The sequence below is a fragment of the Lactuca sativa genome, chromosome 3, assembly GCF_002870075.4.
Source record: "Lactuca sativa cultivar Salinas chromosome 3, Lsat_Salinas_v11, whole genome shotgun sequence".
Classification (NCBI taxonomy): Eukaryota; Viridiplantae; Streptophyta; class Magnoliopsida; order Asterales; family Asteraceae; genus Lactuca; species Lactuca sativa.
The window spans coordinates 175,740,368-175,765,152 of record NC_056625.2 but is presented as its reverse complement, the minus strand read 5'-3'; positions in this window follow the sequence as shown (position 1 = coordinate 175,765,152).

Here is a 24,785-nt window from a genome sequence, read left to right as displayed (position 1 = left end):
TGCGGGGACTGAGCAGCTTTAGTAGCTTTCCTCTTTTTAGGAGAAGGGCCTTTAGCCCCTTTCGCCACTTGCTTCCCTTTGTCTGCCTTTTTGCCTTTATGAACAGGCTTATCAGCATCGTGAATTGACTTGAGCATCTCCGGCGTGAGATCCCTCGGACCAGACCGCTTGAACTCTTTGTAGGTCCGGATGATCCTGCTGTCAGCTGGAACGTCAGCGTACATGGTCTCTGGAATGGAACCATTGAAAAGGAATTTCGATGCATCTGAGACGATGATCTTCGTGGTATGGAATGTACCAATCGAAGACATCGATGCGCCGGCAACAGTGGGGACATTGTTCTTATCCATCGCCCACTTAGTGATCATGGTCCAAAACCTGGCATACGACACCTCAGAATGTCGTGAAGAAGAAGATAAACTCTGGATGAGTTGTTGCCAGAGAACCAACCCATAGTCGACGTTGACGCCGTTGTAAACTCCGTACAGAATGGACAGAAATAGTCGACTGGAGCCATCTGAACCTGAGCTCCTTTCTGAGAGACCCTTGAAAAGTACAGTGAACAGTCCGTTCCACTGTGGCGGTAAACATGACTTTTTGAACTTTGCGACGGAGGTTAGCACCTCCGTGTACCCCATATTATAGAACATGTTGAAGAGATGCCCCAACGGAATAGTCTCCGGATTAACCCTTGAAGGGTCAGCTGCAAACCCTAGCAGTGAGCCAAATCGTTGCTTGGAAATAGAGGCTTTGTGATCAGAAACCTCGAAGAAGATCCTATCGACCACTTTATCATAGTGTGAAGTCGCATAAATCTGCGATAAGAGCTCCATGGGCACTGATTCCACCCTCGAAAGTGCAAGTGCTATTGGCGAATACTTCAAGCACTCGATGATTGAGAACATGTAGGAGTCATATGCCTGAGGAGTTAAATCGATTACGAGACACTGTTGAGGGCGAATGGGAAGGATGTGAGAAGTAGCATGAACGGAGGATGAATCTGCCATTGTTGAAGATGAGAAGAAGATGATGAACAGTAAGGGTTCAGGAAATTCTTTTGCTCTGGTAATTTGGATTGCAGTAAAGAGGTAAATGGTGGATGCTAACGCCCTTTTATACTGGAGTTTAAGGAGAGAGAAAGATCTGCCCAAATCTTCTATCGAAATACCAAGAGTTTAACAGAGGTGATTGATGCGTGACAGTTGGGGAACCGATGATCACACATGAGAGAGAGTGTCAGAATCCGGAGAACACGCCTCCCGTCAAGCGCCGTTTCTGATAAACCGTTTCAAATTCACATGCGCCTGTCTGTGCCAGAGAGGAACCGTTTCAAATTCGCACACGCGTCTGCGACGTCAGTTAGAGATTAGACGCTTGAAATTCGCACGCTTTCCTTGTTCCGCCGTTTGAAATCAAATCAATTAAACACCCGCCTGAGTTAGCAACTCTTCATCTTATCCCTTTAATGTGTAACGCCATCTTTTGAATAACACACCCACGTGGATTAATTTTGACCACATCTTTATAATTAATCACCGATCCAAAGAAAAAGACTGTAATTATTAGTACCAGAATTTTGGAAAATCAAAGATTTTCGTGCTAAGGGTGTAAAAAGAAAAGAAATAAAGCAAATCTTTTTAGGAATAATTGTGATGTCAATAAAGACACGAAACAAATGATCCCGGGCACGAATCTCTTCCTTCAAAGTCAAGAGAGACCTTAAAGTGTTAGTGTGGTTTCCCGTTGAATAACGATCAAACACTTATTAAGAAGTGTTGAAAGGCTTCTTTTAATTAGGCTCCTTAGGGTGGCTTTAGCTTTGATTCAACAGTCCTAATCTTGAAATAAGATAGAAAGTGAACAAAGTACTTGTGAGACCGGTGTAGTCTGTTGAACAAGTAGGTAGGAAATGATTTTAAAGTGGCTTGGAAAATATAAAATCTCAAAAAAAATAAAACTGGATCCCAAGGGAAGAAATGTTATGGTGTTTAACAATTTCATAGGAATCACACAAAAGAAAAACTTGAGATTTCATGAGGATACGTCCGTCAATTCATTAGTGAAAACTTGAGCAAATTAATTGTTCACCGTCAATTCAGATTTGGTATTGAATTTTGGGTTTCACTCAGCTCGTAGTGGCACGAAACTAAGATCATAAACACAGTTTTTGAGTAACCATAAACCTCAGTGGTAATTTCTGAGAGGCTCAAGGGTTACGTTAATGAAACGAATTGAATGGAGAAATGTAATGGAGATGGTGTAAGAAAGAAAAGTACCTCTGCTGTGAAAAGTAGGACCAAGCAGAAAACTCTTATCTCATGTGAGAACAGAGTTAGGTAGCTCATGATTAGAATAAGAGAGTAGTAGCCTAATTGGGAAGACAAGGTTTGTGTATACCAAGTCATTAAGGCTATTATTCAGAATCTGATGAGGCTTTGGGCACATACAGCAGCATGCTTCTAGGGACACTTAACTAATCCAACAAATATTTCCCCATAAACGAACGAACACACATGTAAAAATTAAAGACAAAAAGCAAATGAAGAACAAAATATTTTTGGAGTTTTGATATATCAAAAAATGATAAATAATAAGAAAAATAAGACTAAGAAAGAAAATAAAAGAGAAAAAAAATTTTGGAAAAGAAAAGAAAAACATAAAAAAAACTTTGGAACCGAACCCGAGCGTTCGGTTGGTTTCGGTTGAGAAAAATTTTGAAAAACCGAACCCGAGCGTTCGGTTGGTTTCGGTTTTGAAAAATTTTGAAAATCCGAACCCGAGCGTTCGGTTGGTTTCGGTTTTGAAAATTTTTGGAAAACCAAGGAATGTAGACTTTCAAAAAGGAAATACTTTTGACAATAAGATAAACAACTTTGTACATGAAATTTACAACCAAGAAAACTACCTTTGAAATGATGAGCGAGTGCAGATGATTCAACCGAACCCGAACGTTCGGTCTATTTCGCTTCTGACGTTTGAGGTTGAGAGGTAGTTTGTGGTACTGACTCTGATTCCATCATACCTAGCCCTTGTAGAATTTTGTTGAATGACGCTTCAGGAAGAGCTTTGGTAAAGACATCAGCCAATTGATCAGTGGTTCTAACAAAGTGTACTTCAATGTTTCCATCTTCCACATGATCTTTGATGAAGTGATACCTCAGTGCTATGTGCTTGGTCTTGGAGTGTTGCACTGGGTTATGACAGATCCTAATTGCACTTTCAGAGTCACAATATAGTGGGATCTTTTTCATATTGAGTCCATAGTCTCGGAGTTGACTCTGGATCCAAATCACTTGAGAGGTACAGGACGCAGCTGCAATGTATTCTGCTTCAGCTGTAGACAAAGACACGCACGTTTGTTTTTTTGACTGCCAGCTAACCAACTTCCCATCAAGGAATTGGCAGCCGCCAGTGGTGCTTTTCCTATCGAGTCCACAACCTCCCAGGTCTGCATCTGAGTAGGCTTGAACGAAGAAGCCTGAGTTGGAAGGGTACCATAGATCTAAAGAGGTAGTTCGCTTGAGATATCGTAAAATGTTCTTCACTGCAAGCATGTGAGGTTCACGTGGGTTTGCCTGAAATCTAGCGCAGTAACAAACAGAAAATATTATGTCAGGCCTGCTAGTAGTGAGATACATTAGAGAGCCTATCATTTGACGATAAAGCGTAATATCAACAGCCGGTTTATCCAGGGATGGAGTGAGCTTGGTGCCGAACGCCATTGGAACTTTGACTTTTGAATCTCCCATCATGCCAAATTTTTCTAAGAGAGTCTTCGTGTAGGCTTCTTGATTAATAAAGATGCCTTTGGGTCCCTGTCTAATATTTAAACCAAGGAAAAAGTTAATAGGACCCATTGAGCTCATTTCAAATTTAGTCTCCATCAGCTTTCTGAATTCAACTGTTAGGCTAGGATTCGTTGAGCCAAAGATGATATCATCGACATAAATTTGAACGATTATAAGGTGGTTACCTTCCTTTTTACGAAAGAAGGTTGGGTTAACCGAACCTTGTTTGAATTTGGACATCTTTAAAAATTTAGTCAGCGTTTCATACCAGGCTCTCGGAGCTTGTTTCAGTCCATACACGGCTTTATCCAAAATGTAACAATGATTAGGATACTTTTCATTCATGAATCCAGGAGGTTGCTCCACATACACAGTTTCTTCGAGTTCTCCATTGAGAAATGCACACTTGACGTCCATTTGGTAGACCTCAAAGTTTTTGTGGGCAGCATAGGCAAGAAATATTCTTACTGATTCCAGCCTAGCTACAGGAGCGAAAGTCTCTTCATAGTCAATGCCTTCCTCCTGACAATATCCTTTCACTACCAGACGTGCTTTGTTCCTTATAACGTTCCCTTCCTTGTCCATTTTGTTCCTGAAGACCCATTTGAGACCAACAACCAAGGCATCTGGAGGAGTTGGAATAAGTCACCAAACTTTGTTCCTTTCAAATTCATTCAGTTCGTCTTGCATAGCTTGAACCCAATCGGAGTGATCAAGAGCAGTGTTAACTGTCTTTGGTTCAACTTTTGATACGAATGAGTTAAACATGCAGAATTCGACTTTTGAAAACAAGGAAGTCTGTTTTGCCTTGAGTTGTAATCGAGTCAGAACTTTTTCAGATACATCACCAACAACTTGAGAGACAGGATGATCTCTGGTCCATTTGGTGAGAGGAAGGGAGTTTGGATCAAAGGTTGGATCTAATTCAGCGTTTATCATTTCTTCTGGTTCGGACTGGCTTTCATAGTCGTAAGACATATTAGCATGCTCCCCCTCGATAGATGATCTTACAGGAATGTCTTGAGAATCTTGAGCTACAGTAGTTTCTTGTGGTGCTGAGCTTTCGGGCGTTGATGCACCTTCGGATGGTGAGGCACTTTCGGTTGGCGAAGTGCTTTCGGTTGGCAAAGTGCTTTCGGGAGTAGTTTGAGACCTTAGCTCCCCCTCAACTTGTGAGCTCGGCTGGGATGATGATGGTGGATCCTCCCCCTCGACTGAAGCATTGTGTTGTGGAGGGTCTTTAGAACCTGATTCTCCTTCATTTATTCTCCTTGCAACATCGTCGACAAGTTGCTTTAAGTGATCTACCCTGTTGTCTGCTGCACTGGCTTCAGAAAGAGTGGCCTTCTCTGGTTCATCAAAAAGCTCCATGAACTTCTCGAATAGATTAGCGATCGAGGCTGTGACTTGGCCAGTTTGAGCAAAGATTTCTCCAGCTGTGTCTTCGTTGGCCTTTAGCTTTTTGACATAGCTATCATCAAAAGTCACGTAGTAAGTTTCTTCTATTTTCCTCGAACGCTTGTTTAATACCCTATACGCTTTAGAAGTGAGAGAATAACCCAGAAATATCCCTTCGTCGGCTTTGACATCGAACTTGTTGCGGTGTTCTTTAGAATTGAAGATAAAACACCTTGAACCGAACACATGGAAAAACTTCACATTTGGCTTCCTGTTGTTGATGATCTCATAAGGAGTGAGAGTGAAGCGCTTGTTGAGATATGACCTATTCTATGTATAACAGGCAGCAGAAATAGCATCAGCCCAAAAATATAAAGGTAAGCAAGCGAAACTTAGCATGGTTCGGGCTGCTTCACATAAGGATCGGTTTCGTCTTTCGACAATTCCGTTCGGTTGAGGTGTGTAGGGAGCTGAGAAGTTGTGACTGATTCCCTTTTCTGCCAGGAATTCTTCGAATTCTCTATTTTTGAACTCCAATCCATTGTCGCTCCTGATGTTGACCTTCTTCAGCTGTACTTCAATCTGCTTGATGAACACTTTTAGCTTGTGAGTCGCTTCAGATTTAAGCTTCAAAAAGAACACCCATGTAAAACGCGAAAAGTCAGCACCAATAACAAGAATATACTGGCTACCACCGATGCTTTCGATAGATGATGGACCACACAAATCAATATGAAGTAATTCTAGTGGTTCAACAACTTTAGTGTTTATTATAGATGGATGACTTTGACGAATCTGCTTCCCCATTTCGCATGCAGCACACAAATGATCTCTATCATACTTGAGCAATGGAAGACCTCAAACATGACCTCCAGTAACAAGTTTGTTGATATCTTTAAAGTTGAGATGAGAGAGTCTTCGGTGCCACAGCCAGCTTTCGTCAGATTGTGCTTTGGATAACAGGCAGATAGCTGGGTTTCCTTTGATGGGTTTGAGGTTTAAAGGAAACATTTCGCCTTTACGCTCCGATTTGAGAATAACTCTTTTCGTCTTCTTCTCAATTATTTCAGAACCCTCATCGTCGAATGAGACTTTGAGACCGGTACCTCCAACAAGCTGAGATACACTGATGAGGTTGTGTTGTAGTCCTTCCACGTATGCAACCTTCCTTATCGTGAAATCACCGTTTGTAATCATTCCATAGCCTTTTATGGTGCCGAAGGAGTTTTTCCCGAACTTGACATTTCCACCATTTGAAAGAGACCTGTATTCCCTTAGCTCTTCCTTCCTTCCTGTCATGTGACACAAGCAGCCACTATCAATGTACCATTCTTTGTCAAACTGCTCATCACTGATAACCTGCAAAAATTAAGCAGATTTAGGAACCCAAAGCTTCTTGGGTCCACGTGAGCCTTTGACAGGAACAGGAATAGTAAGAGAGATGTCAACTAAATATGTTCTTTTTATTAGTGTTGTTTCATATTTCTTTTTGATGGTAAAAACTTTAATTTTATTGGGATTCGATGCTATCGGTTTTGACTCTGGTTTAACCACTGAAACCTTCTGTTTTCCTTTTTGTTCAGCTGATGATTGAGATTTTTGAGAAGGAACAGAATGGAATTTAGGACGAGGTGGGGAAGAGATAGAAGAGTTTGAAGAATTAGAAGAATTAGAATGAGAGAGCTTAGATTGAGATGACTTCTTGGTTGAAGATTCTAGGTCACCCTTTTTCTTTTGATCATCAGTGGGACCGACCCTAGAGTTTTGATCTCTTTTGATTTCCAAACCAAACCTTTGCTTTTGGTTGATGTAGTTCTCTGAACCGAACTTCTGCTTTCGGTTGTAATCATTCTCAGAACCAAACCTTTGCTTTCGGTTGGAATCATTTTCTGAACCGAACCTTTGCCTTCGGTTGATATTTTTCTCCGAACCGAACCTCTGCTTTCAGTTGTTGTTGCTCTCTTTCGATCCAATAGGGCTTTTCTCTGATTTTAAGTTCGTGTCTTGATGTGAGAAATAGGCATTCTGAGATCGCCAAAACTGTTTTCTTTCAGAGAGATTCTTCCTGTATCTCTGATTCCTTTTTCGTTTTTGATTTCTCATCTGCTTCGGTTGATGATGGATGTTAGCTTTCGGTTTTTGTTTTTCTTTAGCTGGTTCACTCTGAACTGATGAAGTTTCACTTGGGGATGTGACTTCTTTTGCAGGAATTTCTTTTTCCTGAGGAACATCTTTCGTACCACTAGTACTTGGCACATTGAAGCTATCAGGTTTATTCAAAGGTTCTGGCACATATCTGTCTTTGCTTTTCCATGAAGTCCTTTCGGACAAACCTACCGTTTCATTAGCATTATCAATGGGATCTGACCAGAAGAACTCATCGCAACCATCAGCATTGTCTTCATTTACAATGGCTGTGAGTTCAGCAGTCTGATGTTCGGTTACGCCTGTTACCTTGTACACCTGATTTGGAGTGGTTCTAACCTTTTGGTATACGACTGCCTTCTCTGCAAGGATCGGGGACTTTTGTTGGGACATACGAGCGAAATCCACTGAATTTTCTGAAATGAGATTTTTGTGGTTCTCGGGTTCGCTTTTGACAAATTCTGTACAATCAACTGTGTCCTCTACAGAAATTTCACTCATATTGTCGTCCTCATTAAGCTCAGATGCATTTTCAACATCAATTTTATTTTCTGAGCTCAAGTTGGCATTCAATGAGTCAAATTTTTGTATGGTTTCGGTTCTCAGTTTCAGTTTATCATTTTTATCCAAAAGGTTTTTAAGCATGTCCTTATGGTCCTTGGACTTAATGAAAGATTTGATTTTGTCTAGTCCATACATATACGTTGGATTAACATCCTCAGATGAAATAACATTCTCACAATTATAAGCTTCAGCATCAATTTCATCCTCGTTAAACTCAAGGAAGGGTAAAATCATGCGATGAATCTTTTGTCCTATTTCACAATCCAAATGAAGCTGAGTAATATTAGTATAAAGACGTTTGGCAATCAAACAAAAAACATTTCGCTGTTTCAAAAGCTTTAAATTGTCTCTTTGCAAATAAATGTTTTCATCTTTTATTTTGATTAATTCCGACTCCTTCAGTTCGATCCACATCCGCCATTCCTCACTCTTCGAAGACACCCTGCTTAATTGGTCAGTTAGGTTAGAATTGGTGACTCGAGTTTGAGTTAAACTACTATCTAGATGAGAGATTCTTGAATTAACACTTTTTAATTCTTTTTCATATGGACATTGTGGGACTTTAAATGAGACAAAAACTGATTGTACCTTCTTGATCAGTTCATCAAGCTCGTTGAACTGCACGCTGAGCGGTTTGGCTGTAAAGCACAAGTTCTGTTGCTCCTTCGTGTCATCATTCCCACCATCAGTGTTGTATCCCCTCATCTGAGATACGTCGGACACTATCAAACATCTTCCTCCACTGCTCTCTTCTTTCGCCACATAAGCCTTTCCATGTGAAGGCTTCCTCACTTCATCATCTTCAGAGTCGGTTGACCAGACCTCCACGCCACCGAACTCATCATCAGCTACCGAACCCTGCACAATTAACGCATTCATAGGAGGGTTAGCAGTAGATTTCTTCTTCCTGATTTCATCTAGCTTTTTCTGCAACAAAGCTTCTTCATCCTTTTCCTCATCCTTTTCTGCCATCTTTTTGAGGACGCAATCTTTTGCATAGTGGTTCTTTCCTCCACAATAATAGCAGCTCACTCCCGAATCTCCTTCAGCCTTCGGTTCCTTCTTTGACTCTTCAGCCTTCGGTTCATCTTTGACCTTTTCAGAACTGTAACTCCCTTGCCAATTTCGGTTCTTGTTAGTGGGGAATCTCTTCTTGATGAACCTCTTGGGGTTTGACACCATCATAGCATAGTCCTCAGAAGTGAGGTCGTAGTCATCCAAGTTGAGGTCTTCGTCCTCTATCACCGCTTTGCTTTTGGACAGGAGGGCCAACGAACCTAGGCTTGAAACCACATTTTTCTCCTGTAACACGATCTTTTTCTTGAGATTTTAGGATGCCCACCAGTTTCGCCAAAGAATAGGATTTGAATTGCTCGTGCGCTTTAACTGTGGACACAACTGCTCTCCACTCAGATCTGAGTCCGTTCAAAAACGTAACCTTCTGCTCAATAAGCTTCCTTTCGATGTCATGTTTGATCATCCTGCTAAGAAGATGATTGAAGCGATCGAACGTTTGAGTCACAGTTTCTTCGGCTCCTTGCTTGAATTCACCAAACTCGGACAAGAGTAAGGTTTGAATGGAGTGTTCAAGATCTTCGTCTGTAGAGTACAATTCACGTAGCCTGTCCCATATCTCTTTTGCAGTTGTGCATGAACTCACCAGCCTAAAAGTATCGGATTGAAGAGCGAATCTGATCAATCTTAACGCTTTGATATTGCGCTGAAATTTATCTTTTTCGTCTTGCGCAATATCTTTAACATCTTTCAGAAGATCATTATACTCCTTTTGAGTTTTAATAATCCTTGAAGTTGCTGAATGAGAAAAAGGTCCAGAAATGATTGCTTCCCAGATGAGGTATCCATTATCCTCAGATCCTATAACATAATCTTCAAAGTGATGCGCCCAGACTTCATAATCATGGGTGTACAGGATGGGAATCTTCATTGTTGATCCAATGCTGTTTGAAATATTAATGGGATTGGATTGCGACTCGTCCATAATTGATCGAATAACCTGTTCAAAGATCAGACTTGTAATATATCAAATTAGGGCAAAACAATAAATATCGAGATACGTCAATTATAAGATGACGGCTCAATAAATATCAATAAATGCGGAATAACCCTAATCGAAACCTTTTTCACAGAAAAGAAGTGTATCGATTACACAGCCTCCTGCTCTGATACCAATTGATAAGTTAAAACTAACTTGAAGATCGATTAGATCTATAAAACAGGTAAAGAAATAAACGAATAAACAGCAAGAACACAAGAATGGATCAAAAGATGTCGAATGATTAATAAATAATCCTCAGAAGAGCTCGATAAAGAACTTCTATTGTAGAGGATTTAGGGTTTACAAGAATGATGAAGAAAATCTGTAAAGCTATCGTAATTACTATCAATCGTTAACCTAATATGCATGCAAGCACATTATTATATACTAAACCCTATCAGCTCACGGTTGGACAGGCCCAAACCGGAGTACAAAACATGGACTATTAACCGAGCCCAATAGACGCAATACATCAAAAATGCTACGCTATGCTACCCAACAATCTCCCCCTTTGCGTCAAATTGGAGCGAGATCACTTTGTCTTCTTACTTGGGCCAGCAACAGCAGCAGGAACCTTCTTCTTTACAGTCTCAAACAGACGAGAGGTAAGCGCGAGGATTGTCTGTCTGAATCAGATGTACCACTGTATCATATCGTCAAAATATTTGATATCATCCGCTGTATTTTCTTTGCACCTGTGGATGATCCCCAGCACATGCTCAAGACAAGCAATGGTATAAAGATGTTTATCAGCTAAGGCAAAGAGACATTTCTGTCCTTCACTCCTAGTGAACATGACCGAATTACGCCTCAGGTCAATTTTTCCCATCTTCATCTGGTTTAGATCACTGGCTGAGCCAACATGAGAGATCTTCGGTTTCTTCTTGAAGACATTTGCAATCTCCTGATCCATCAGGGCGACCTCCATGATATAACACACCAACATCCTCTTGAGATGGTCAATGATCGGACCATATTCAGCTTCATTAGTCAGAAGGATGTTGTCAAGAACGATCCAGTCATGGGGGTTGAGGTTCGGTAGATCTGCTAAAGAGATGGCATGTTCGGTTTTTGCAGACCCTCTGAGCACTTTGAACCGAACGTAGATAAATCTCCCTTCAGTATATGGCTTCAGAACCCGAACGTTGATGATCTTCTGAGCGCTCCAGGTCTGGTACTGGGGTTGAGCGGCCTTCAGATAGAACTCAATCAATTCCCGATCAACCTCCGGATGAGGATGAGGGACCTCAGCAACGTTGGCGAAGGCGTGAAAGATGAACGCCTTTCGGGTTAAGGGCATGTCGAACTGAGAATCGACGGAGTTGTAGCAGTCAAAAAAGATTATCGTCTTCAGCATTGCGTCGACTTTTGCGTTTTAGCAAGTCGGCAATGGTTTCGTTGTCTTCTTCCTCTTCTTCCTCAACAATTTTCTTGCCTTTATCCTTCACACCCGAACCAGACGCTTGTCCTGTAAGAGGAGGTTCGGTTGTGTGAGTTGCCTTTGAGGAATGAGGTGGTTGCGATCCGGACTCCTTTTCTCCCCCTTGTTTCGGAGTGGACACGAAACTGGGTAGCCCTTCAATTTTACTTAGCAGATCCAGGGCAGGAGCGAGTTTCTCTGCAAGGGTACGCCTCACAGAATGGTTCAGGATTTCATCGTTCGCTTCAAGGATGTTGGATATAGCTGAGTGTACATCCGAAACACACGTCTTGATTACCTCCCGTTCGGATCGAAGAGTGTCAAGTTGTTGTTGAGAATTGGAGAGTTGAGCACTCTTGACCTTTAGGGCAGTGGTCTACTTTGATAGAACGTCCATCAACGAGTTTTCAGCAGCCAGATCCTCTTGGAGTTTAGAGAGGCGCTCGTCGATAGAGGCACGAAGGGCAGAGTTGTCGTCACAAATCGATTGGCGAAGTGTGGCAAATGACTTCAACTCCGTGGTGACAAACGTGGCCAACTGTTGAACAATTGGTTCCAACGTTGTCTTGGTAGCAGTGGTCCTGCAAAGTTTGTAACAGGGTAGAGGCGTCAGAGAATAGTTTATCGACTTTTTCGGTCGCAGCCTCACAAGCTTTTGTCGAGGCATCTATGGCGGCGGTGGCAGAAGCGACCGAATCTTGCTGAGCCCTGGAGAAGGCATCAACAATCTTCTGAAGAGCAGCTTCAGAGAGAGATGATTGAGAATTGGAGGAGGAAGCAATGAGCAAGTCGACCTTCTCATGCAACTCCTTAAGGTGCTTCTTTGTTACCAGAGCATCCTCATCATCGTCACTTTGCACCTGAAACGGACTGTAATAGACCGAATCAAATGTCATGTTCTCCCCGCCAAGGAAAGGGTTATCTCCGTCAGAGGCATGACCGGGAGATGGTGGTGGTGGTGAAGCTGGTGGTGTTGTGGTATGAGTAGGTTCAGGTTGAGTTTGAGCAGGGGTAGGTTCGGGTGGTGTTTGAGTGGGGGTAGGTTCGGGTGGTTGTTGGGTTTCGGTTGTGTGTATGGGTTCGGTTGCTGGTGGTGGTTCGGTTGCATCGGTATGAACCCCCGTATCAGATACGTTGGTGGTAACCTTTGTAGTAGATGTTGTTGTTGCATCGGAGAAAATGGGTGGTGGTATAGGGATTGAGGTGTTTGGAATGTCGATAAAGGGTTTTATGGTGGGAATAGAAGTAGGAATTGTTTGAGTAGGAGAGGGAAGAGGAGAGGTATGGATTTGCATATCAGGGGTAGGTGATCTGGGTGGTGTGTTGCCCCTTGGAGGTGTGTTGCCTCTTGGAGAGTCGTTCGAATCCGAACTCTCACCCTCCGACTCACTTGAGGAGGAAGCGATAATGAGCTTTCGCTTTGGTTGAGTCTTTCGCCTCTTTTGCTGCGGGGACTGAGCAGCTTTAGTAGCTTTCCTCTTTTTAGGAGAAGGGCCTTTAGCCCCTTTCGCCACTTGCTTCCCTTTGTCTGCCTTTTTGCCTTTATGAACAGGCTTATCAGCATCATGAATTGACTTGAGCATCTCCGGCATGAGATCCCTCGGACCAGACCGCTTGAACTCTTTGTAGGTCCGGATGATCCTGCTGTCAGCTGGAACGTCAGCGTACATGGTCTCCGGAATGGAACCATTGAAAAGGAATTTCGATGCATCTGAGACGATGATCTTCGTGGTATGGAATGTACCAATCGAAGACATCGATGCGCCGGCAACAGTGGGGACATTGTTCTTATCCATCGCCCACTTAGTGATCAAGGTCCAAAACCTGGCATACGACACCTCAGAATGTCGTGAAGAAGAAGATAAACTCTGGATGAGTTGTTGCCAGAGAACCAACCCATAGTCGACGTTGACGCCGTTGTAAACTCCGTACAGAATGGACAGAAATAGTCGACTGGAGCCATCTGAACCTGAGCTCCTTTCTGAGAGATCCTTGAAAAGTACAGTGAACAGTCCGTTCCAATGTGGCGGTAAACATGACTTTTTGAACTTTGCGACGGAGGTTAGCACCTCCGTGTACCCCATATTATAGAACATGTTGAAGAGATGCCCCAACGGAATAGTCTCCGGATTAACCCTTGAAGGGTCAGCTGCAAACCCAAGCAGTGAGCCAAATCGTTGCTTGGAAATAGAGGCTTTGTGATCAGAAACCTCGAAGAAGATCCTATCGACCACTTTATCATAGTGTGAAGTCGCATAAATCTGCGATAAGAGCTCCATGGGCACTGATTCCACCCTCGAAAGTGCAGGTGCTATTGGCAAATACTTCAAGCACTTGATGATTGAGAACATGTAGGAGTCATATGCCTGAGGAGTTAAATCGATTACGAGACACTGTTGAGGGCGAATGGGAAGGATGTGAGAAGTTGCATGAACGGAGGATGAATCTGCCATTGTTGAAGATGAGAAGAAGATGATGAACAGTAAGGGTTCAGGAAATTCTTTTGCTCTGGTAATTTGGATTGCAGTAAAGAGGTAAATGGTGGATGCTAACGCCTTTTTATACTGGAGTTTAAGGAGAGAGAAAGATCTGCCCAAATCTTCTATCGAAATACCAAGAGTTTAATGGAGGTGACTGATGCGTGACAGTTGGGGAACCGATGATCACGCATGAGAGAGAGTGTCAGAATCCGGAGAACACGCCTCCCGTCAAGCGCCGTTTCTGATAGACCGTTTCAAATTCACATGCGCCTGTCTGTGCCAGAGAGGAACCGTTTCAAATTCGCACACGCGTCTGCGACGTCAGTTAGAGATTAGACGCTTGAAATTCGCACGCTTTCCTTGTTCCGCCGTTTGAAATCAAATCAATTAAACACCCGCCTGAGTTAGCAACTCTTCATCTTATCCCTTTAATGTGTAACGCCATCTTTTGAATAACACACCCAAGTGGATTAATTTTGACCACATCTTTATAATTAATCACCGATCCAAAGAAAAAGCCTGTAATTATTAGTACCAGAATTTTGGAAAATCAAAGATTTTCGTGCTAAGGGTGTAAAAAGAAAAGAAATAAAGCAAATCTTTTTAGGAATAATTGTGATGTCAATAAAGACACGAAACAAATGATCCCGGGCACGAATCTCTTCCTTCAAAGTCAAGAGAGACCTTAAAGTGTTAGTGTGGTTTCCCGTTGAATAACGATCAAACACTTATTAAGAAGTGTTGAAAGGCTTCTTTTAATTAGGCTCCTTAGGGTGGCTTTAGCTTTGATTCAACAGTCCTAATCTTGAAATAAGATAGAAAGTGAACAAAGTACTTGTGAGACCGGTGTAGTCTGTTGAACAAGTAGGTAGGAAATGATTTTAAAGTGGCTTGGAAAATATAAAATCTCAAAAAAAATAAAACTGGATCCCAAGGGAAGAAATGTTATGGTGTTTAACAATTTCATAGGAATCACACAAAAGAAAAACTTGAGATTTCATGAGGATACGTCCGTCAATTCATTAGTGAAAACTTGAGCAAATTAATTGTTCACCGTCAATTCAGATTTGGTATTGAATTTTGGGTTTCACTCAGCTCGTAGTGGCACGAAACTAAGATCATAAACACAGTTTTTGAGTAACCATAAACCTCAGTGGTAATTTCTGAGAGTCTCAAGGGTTACGTTGATGAAACGAATTGAATGGAGAAATGTAATGGAGATGGTGTAAGAAAGAAAAGTACCTCTGCTGTGAAAAGTAGGACCAAGCAGAAAACTCTTATCTCATGTGAGAAGAGAGTTAGGTAGCTCATGATTAGAATAAGAGAGTAGTAGCCTAATTGGGAAGACAAGGTTTGTGTATACCAAGTCATTAAGGCTATTATTCAGAATCTGATGAGGCTTTGGGCACATACAGCAGCATGCTTCTAGGGACACTTAACTAATCCAACAAATATTTCCCCATAAACGAACGAACACACATGTAAAAATTAAAGACAAAAAGCAAATGAAGAACAAAATATTTTTGGAGTTTTGATATATCAAAAAATGATAAATAATAAGAAAAATAAGACTAAGAAAGAAAATAAAAGAGAAAAAAAAATTTGGAAAAGAAAAGAAAAACATAAAAAAAAACTTTGGAACCGAACCCGAGCGTTCGGTTGGTTTCGGTTGAGAAAAATTTTGAAAAACCGAACCCGAGCGTTCGGTTGGTTTCGGTTTTGAAAAAATTTGAAAAACCGAACCCGAGCGTTCGGTTGGTTTCGGTTTTGAAAAATTTTGAAAAACCGAACCCGAGCGTTCGGTTGGTTTCGGTTTTGAAATTTTTTGGAAAACCAAGGAATGTAGACTTTCAAAAAGGAAATACTTTTGACAATAAGATAAACAACTTTGTACATGAAATTTACAACCAAGAAAACTATCTTTGAAATGATGAGCGAGTGCAGATGATTCAACCGAACCCGAACGTTCGGTCTATTTCGCTTCTGACGTTTGAGGTTGAGAGGTAGTTTGTGGTACTGACTCTGATTCCATCATACCTAGCCCTTGTAGAATTTTGTTGAATGACGCTTCAGGAAGAGCTTTGGTAAAGACATCAGCCAATTGATCAGTGGTTCTAACAAAGTGTACTTCAACGTTCCATCTTCCACATGATCTTTGATGAAGTGATACCTCATTGCTATGTGCTTGGTCTTGGAGTGTTGCATTGGGTTATGACCGATCCTAATTGCACTTTCAGAGTCACAATATAGTGGGACAGATGCGTGTGTTCCTTAAGAAAGAGCCACCTAGTACGCTGGGCGTACTAGGAATAGAAGGAAACCCTAATTAAGCGCAGTGTCCCTATATAAAGAAATAGATGGTCTCATTTTTGGCCACCTTCCTCAGTTAATAAACCCTCTCAAACCCTAATATCCGTTCTTGAGCTTGTGTGTGGCCTATATGAGCTTATTTGTGTTTGTGTGGGCTTTTGGGAGTTAAGAAGGAGCATGGAAGGGAGTGAAGCTGTAGAACTGGCTATGGATCTGAGATTTCTTGGGGCTAGAGCACCATTTGAAGGTATAAAGCTCCAAGCTTTCTTACTCTTTATGTTTTGTGCATATTAGGGTCCATTTTAGGGTTTTTGGTCCCAAGATTGAGGCTTTATGAGTTGATGCACTCCAGAGCTTAATAACCTGTCCTTTTAAGTGTTTCTAGTGGTGAAGAACCATAAAAATAAGGCCTTGATCGTGTGAATCTACCCATGCATGAGTTATGAGCATTTTGGGTTAAGAAAGTAAGAGTTTTTATGTGTTGAGACCTTATCAGCCATGCAAAGGCTTAAAGTTGTTAACTTTATGGAGTAAGAGATGTTAGGAAGTCCAAATCCAAGAGTTGAGTTAAGGTCTTAACGGGTTAAGACCCAGAAAATGGATTAAGCAAGTATGAAGGTACGCGCCGCGTAATTCCAGTACGCCCCGCGTACTGGGTTAAGGTCCCCGATCAGTATCTTGAGTGTTCGGGTACGCTGAGCGTACCAGGGGGTACGCCCCGTGTAACTCCTTCTGGGGTTTTTTTGGGCTAAGTATTGTGTTGGGCCTTGAGTGTTGGGTCGGGAGTTTGGACTTCATGTAACTGAGTCTTGGACTAGAGAAGTGTACGTATGTGCTTTGGGCCCTTGGTTTGGGCTTGCCTTTTTGTTTGGGAATTGGGTCGTGTGAGGGCCCATTTATTATTGGGCCTTGGTGGGCCCCATATGCTTAGTGACTTAATGGGCTGGTAGGTGGCCTATCTTTAGACCCAATAAGTGAGAGGTTGGACTTAGCTCCTAATTGAGATTATTGTGGGTTTGGCACAGAGTTAGAGGCCGGTGCGTAGCAGCAGTGTTTATAGGAGTTGTTCTTCATTCGAGGTGAGTCTTCTCACTATACTTTACCTAGAGTGGTAATTAGAGTTATATGATAGAGTATCTTGTATGTTATTTATGTGATTGTGATACACTGTATTATTTCTATGTGATTCATGTCGTGTATGTTCTAGAGTTTACAGAGTTAGAACTGGAGGGTTCATAGAGTTAGAACCGGAAGGTTTACAGAGTTGGAAGCGGAAGGTCCACAGAGTTAGGACCAGAGGGTCCACAGAGATAGGACCGAAGGGTCCACAGAGTTAGAGCCTCGAATTGATAATATGTGTTATATGTGGTATTTTGGGGAACTTACTAAGCTTCATGCATACAGTGTTATGTGTTATATGTTTCAGGTTTTCAGGTTAGCGGGATGACACTGGCTTGATTGTACACACCAGAGGAAGAGTTATGTTTTGAGGATCCTGGATTATTAATTATTCAAATATGGAGTCATGTTATGAAAATTGAACAAATGAGATTGTTTTACAAGTGTTATGAAAAGTATGCATTTTAAAAATGAAAAATTTGTTTCAAACTTTCACGTCATTACATCACCAACTTTTATGCTGATACTCTCTTTCAAAACCGCTTGTATTCTCAGGAAATCAGTAGACAGGTACCTTGATAGACTTTTGAGCAGATGGAGCGTGTAGAGTCTCGTATTTCTTTTGTTACTTTTGGATGTATAAAATATGAAGCAAACTGATGTAAACACTTATTATATATATCCAATGTAATGGTTGTGTTTACTTTGATTACTATGATGCAATTGTTGTGATACTATACATGAATTCATCCGTCCCCGAACGTTTCCGCCATTTCGGTTTGGGGGTGTGACAGATTGGTATTAGAGCTATTGTTTATAGTGAACTAAGTATACCGAACGTTACATGGTATACAATTATAAACACTAAGGGGGCCGAAGTGCTCTGAAACTAAAAGTATACTTTATCAAATATAAGTATTTTATAAGAAGTATACAAGTATACATACATACCAGAAACATTATCCTAAGTAGAACAAAACAAAAGTATTTGGATGTTGAACACTGCGGTTAAACCTAGATAGTTATGTAATTATGTTTGAGATCAATATAGCCTGATCAACTATATTTATCTGAGACATGCCTAACATGTGTCTGGGAGTGATCGTGATGTTGCGGAAAGCCTAAAACTTACCAAACTATATTCATCAAGAGATCGATAAAACAGAACATAAAACGTTAAAATACTATAGGAGTATTTTAGTTACTATAATATAACAACAAAGTATCGAGCATACAATTATAATACTACAGAAGTATAATTAGATTCTATGTTTATTAACTATCCCTTCATCCTTATTCTCGTGTAGATATCATGGATGGAATCAATCTCCCTGGCGTCCCATACTTTCCTAACCAAGGAAATAATGGATGGCTCGAGGCAGATCCAGAAGAAAATCATGAAATTCCTTAGGATGATGATTTCACAGAACAATTCCCTGGAGAGGCTGACTCAAAGCTTGAAGTCGGGAACCTACCTCAAGTGGACCCAATCCCGAATCCTAACCACCGACTTGAATTCCAAGTTCCAACACCTATGTGGGTTGGGAGTTTGAATAGGTGGAGCCACGAGCAAGGCCAACCCCTCCCATAGAACGGAAACAACAACTTTTACAATCTGAAAGAGGGAGGCCCCGTAGACAGGGCCCTTCCAATCCCGATTCCCCATGTGGCTCACAATGTTGAGCTAGGTGTGGCTACCATTTAGCGAACTGTGGAACTTGAAGCGGATTCAAGCGCTAGTATGGATTGCATTCATTATCTAGAAATTGCTCATGGGAGAGCTATGAGAGACAATGAAGCTCTGCGACGAGAGCTAGCTGCAGCCCGAGCTGAGGTCATGGAGCTTCGAGCACGCCAGTCAGTATAGGAGAGACACCTACTTAATGTGGAGCGTCAAATGGCCGAATTAAGGATTCATCTGAGGGGTGTCTGTCGTCGATAGGAAATACTCTATTCATCCTTTCTTTTGGTTTAAGGAATAACTTTTATATCAATGCTCTAAGTAGCACTTTCCCCGTGAACATTCCTGTCTTGCAAGTACTGTTTCACTACTTCCTTATATTGTCAAATTTTCCCTCTGTTGGTATGTTGTAGACCTACTCCTAGGTTAGATTTTCCGAACTATGTGTAAACTCAATACCAACTATAGTGACGGCAATCTTATTTCAGAAAAAGACCATCATTGTCAAAAAATATATTCTAGATCAGTAACATGCAAACTAAGTAACTCTATCAAAGTCATACCACTATTTCATCTTTGAAATTTATAACTGAGAAAGGCCGCCTCACAACGTCTCATCAGAAATTCATTCAAGAATAGCCAATTCAAATCCAAAAGTTTATTTTCATATTGACTTCCTTTATGGATAGTTATCAGGACACTATAGAAGTCAGATTATAATACTCTCGGAAGCCAGTATAACTTAGCTTAATTAGCGCTTGTACAATACCCACTTCCATAGAATACACCTCAGGAACATTATAAGAACCATTCAGGGTAGTCCTCCAATGATCATCTCTACTCACAAGATCGATTCCCGTCATGCCGCAGAATCATGTCTTCACAAGGAGGTAATCAACCAACTGGTGAGACACCATTTCTGTAGATGGACTTCGCTACATTTCAGGCCACGGTCACAACCGCCGTGATAGCTGTCATGGCGCAATTCAATGCCAATAACCCAAATGAGAATGGAAACAGTTTCAACAGTTCAAACCATAGCAACACACTAGGAAACCGACAAGGGCTTAGCCAGAATGATACTCCAACTCAGGAACCTAAGAATAATAAGCAAAAATTCTGGAACAAAATGGATCGCAAGTTATCTCAAAAACTTTCCAAGAGACAACAACTTTTGGCAACTTCTACAACCACAACATCTGCCACTCCAGTACCAATGCCAGTACGACAATATGCTGGAAATCTACAGGATTGCAAGAAATGCAACTTCCATCACATAGGAAAATGCCGCGAATTGCGATGTAAAAACTGTAACAGGCAAGGACACACTACTCGTTTCTGCAAGGCACTTACACGATCAATCACCCAAGTTCTTGGCGTGAAAATGAGTCAGGTTTGTTATAGTTGTGGTGAATCTGGACATTTCAAAAGAAATTGTCCAAGGACTAAAAATGGTAAAGAAGCTTGCTTCCGTAGGACCCCGACTCAACACATCATTTCAACTACTGATGCTAGTATAATTCAAGTATGCCATGCATGTGGTGAAATGGGGCATTTCAAGAGAGACTGTCCGACGGAGAGAAATGATGAAGGAGAAGGAGGAGTGTAACAGTATGACATATAAGAGCAACATGAAACCTCCTCCCTTTTTGGGATTTTGGTACGTCTTCTAAATAAAATTTCCTTAAAGATTTAATCCATATTAATATTAAAAATTTGGGGAAATTAAGAAGTAATTGTAAATAACTCATTCATCCGAACGAGTCACGACATCCATAAGAAAACTAAAGATCCGTTCAGGGAAGCTATGATGGATTAGTTTATACATCAGGGTTGTGTATAGCTGAGATGTTGCAAACTTAGAGTGAGTGATTCCGCCTTAATTCCTGTTCCTTGTCTGGTTGTGGATTGAGGGTAGAGTCACTCAGTCGATCATCTTATTTCATCTTAATTATACATAACTTGTATATGCCAAGTGATCATAGAGGTACTGAGAAGAATCATAATATAAAGTATCGTCACTAGTTATCAAACCACTTTCACTACTAGTACTCGCTTCTGGCAGTACAATCTGTGGCAGTGGTAATAATGAGAAAGCATTAGAAAGCTTACACATAACACATTGTCGAGCACACTCTGAATACACCATCATTATAACAGACGTTTCTTTCAAATTGACCTAACACTTGTTTCTATAAATAATCCGGCGTAGTCATTCAATAGAAATTACTTTGGTCCTCACCATACCAAATTCGTGTGTCATGAAAACCCAACGCCTTAACCGACCGATTACCAAGACTCTTTCCACTCGTAACGACAACCTAATATTGATCTTTGAATCACATCTCTCATATTCTAGACCCCAAAGTACTCATGCGAGGAGTACCTTACCCTCCGAAACCCTTCCGAAGTATACCCAGTAAACCCTCCAGAACTACCACTCCTCCAATGGGTTGAGTTTAAACTTAGAGGCTAACACAAATCCGTATTCAAGAGTTAGAAAAAAAGAGTCGTGCTGATAAGAGACGAAAACCATTGGAATTCCAAATTGGTGACCGTGTTCTTTTGAAGGTCTCACCCAAGAAAAGCATGATACGCTTCGGAAAGCATGGAAAGCTAAATCCGAGATACATTGGACCATTCGAGATCCTTGCTAGGATCGGTCTCGTAGCATACAAACTTCGTCTACCACAAGAACTTAGCAACGTACATCCCGTCTTCCACGTGTCGAACGTAGATAAGTGTTTTTCCGACGAGACACTTCTGGTACCCCTCGATGAGATCAAACTAGACAATAACTTACATTTCGTGGAAGAACCAGTCAGAATCATGGATCGGGAAGTCAAAAGGACGAAACAAAGTCGCATACCGATAGTGAAGGTCCGCTGGAATGCCAAGCGAGGACCTGAATTCACTTGGGAACACAAAGATTCAATGAAGCAGAAGCATCCTCATCTCTTCCCGAGTCCATGATTTGCATTTTATGTTTAAATTTCAGGATGAAATTTCCTCTAACGGGGGGATGATATGACAAACCGAACTTTTTTCCGTTACCGTTAGCCAAATTCCATTAATAAACTTTGAATTTGATTGAGTGCCGTCGAATTCCTTTGTTTTGGAAAGTTATTTAGTTATATAATCGAACTTTATATATGAGTCGGGACCAAAACCACGCGAAATTTCGAGTTTTCCTTCGAACAAAACATCAGTTCACGGTCTGACTGGAGTTCACGTCCGTAAACCCATTTACGGCCGTCAACCCGTTTGTGGTCAGTGCCAGGTGGCACCCACCACCGACCATGAAAACCCCCTATAAATATGAGTCCCCACCCTTCATTTACACTTTTCTAGCCGAAAGCTCTCTCATTTTCTCTCTAAACTCTTGACCGTAAACACCAAAAACACCCTTATTCTTCCAGAAATCATCAAGAATCGCCATTAGGAGTTATTTTGGAGCATTTAGAACGCGTTTTCATCGAAATCCAACATCACTGTTCTTGAGTTTACAGCCGTACACGCTTCAAATCTTCAAAGGCTGTAAACCTGTTTACGGCCGTACACTCATCGAACCTTCAAAGGTCGTAAACCCTTCAAGAGGCTATTCACGGCCGTAAACAGATCATAGTCGTAAAATCCCTTCACGGCCGCAAACCCTCCCTAAGTGGTGATTTGAGTGAAAAACCCGTTTTCCTCGATTCAATCAAGTCCCGGTAACATTCCTTAACCGAAAGCAAGTGTTTTTATAACACTTTATCTAATGAGATCGCTACTTTAGATACATATGTGTATTTAATTGTTGTTAGGATTCCGTTAAGTGTCACATACATCAACTCAAGGGTCTTCATTTCCAGTTTGTTGATTCGACGCTTGTACACAACTAACTGTGAGTTCATACCCCTAAGCTTTTACTATTTTACGTGTTTTTCAGGGGGGGGGGGGGGGGCTGGAATACATGCCAAACATAAATGATTTTATGAAATTTGTACAAAAGGATTTCAATAAACATAAAATGGATGTAATTGATACAATCATACAATTTCAATACTTTTATAAATATTTAGATATTTTATCCCGATTCACGCCATATCAAGTTTAGTATGGTCATAAAACTTGCAAGTAGATAACAACAATATACTTATGTAATAATACACATCACATGAACAATGCTTATTTAGTATAAGTATAGAAAATACATAGTTTCTTATTGAGAAATAAAAACTACTATACATACTGATAATAACCAGGGTTTTCATACAGAACGTACTATACGGAGGTTTTTGTACAAGAATACACACATACTATGGTTGATAGTAACTAGATATACAAACTAAAGCTTTTCTATACTACAACAGAATATAGTAATAAACATTCATAACTAATTCTATAATTCCTTAGTTTAGGCATCAGGGTTACATATGAATCATATTCGACAGACTGTAGAATGTGTGGTTTCCGCCTCATTCCTGTTCCTTGTTTGGTTGCGGACTTAGGACAGATCCACATAGTCAACTTCCTATTCAATATTAGTTTATACGTGGCTAGCATGAACTAAGTGATTATAGATGGAACGGATAATATCTCACTCTTACTAAAGAAAATATTGGATTTTCTTGGAAATCTACAAACACTTTCACTGATTCATTAATAGGTTTTTACTACAAAAAGATACTTATGAACTCACCAGCTTTTATTCTGATACTCTCTTTCAAAACCGCTTGTATTCTCAGGAAATCAGTAGACAGGTACCTTGACAGACTTTTGTGCAGACGGAGCATGTGGAGTATCTTATTTCTTTTGTTACTTTTGGATGTATAAAATATGAAGCAAACTGATGTAAACACTTATTATATATTTCCAATGTAATTGTTGTGTTTACTTTGATTACTATGATGCAGTTGTTGTGATACTATACATGAAGTCATCCTTCCCTGAATGTTTTCGTCGTTTCGGTTTCGGGTGTGACACAACGTACTCAGCAGTCCCCTTCTTCAAGCTTCAAGGTTCAAGGTTCTTGCACCAACTTCTCCCAAATATAAGTTGCTTCCAAGCTTCAAGGTTCTTACACCAACTTTTCCTTCTTCAAGAACACTAAAAGGCACACAAATAAGCTCAAAACACTCTTTCTTACTTAGGATTTGATAGAGGGTCATTCAGATGGGGGCTGATGAGAGAATGATAACTGAGGCTATAATGGTGTTTATATATGGATCAAACCCTAAAAATTAGGGTTTGGAGTTTCTCCACGTACGCCCAGCATACTAGGTTCCGCCCTAGTATGCTCAACGTATGAAACATACACCCAACGTAATACCCAATGCCCAAAATTACTAAAATGCCACTACGGGCCATTTTGTACTCTTTCTTATACTCAGGGACCAAAATTCAATATTTGATCATACATAGGGTTACAATTGAAAATACATCAACATCATGATGTTACAATTCTCCACCCTTAAACTAGACTTCATCCTCGAAGTTGGCCGTCACGACCAACTCAGGATAATGCTCCCACATCTCCTCCTTTTGCTCCCAGGTCCACTCGGAGCCTTTCCTATTTTGCGACTGAGCCTTTACCAAAGGTATCTCCTTGTTGCGTATAATGTTCGTCTTCCATTCCACCATCGCTACCGATCTCTCAACATAATTCAGGCACTCATCGACCTGAATATCATCCAAGGGAACCATTGCCTCATCATCCAACAAGAACTTACACAATTACGAAACATGGAAAGTAATGTGGATTTGGTTGAGCTCACTCGGAAAATTCAACCGGTAGGCCACCCTGCCTATGCTGGCGATTACTCTAAATGGTCCAGTATACCGG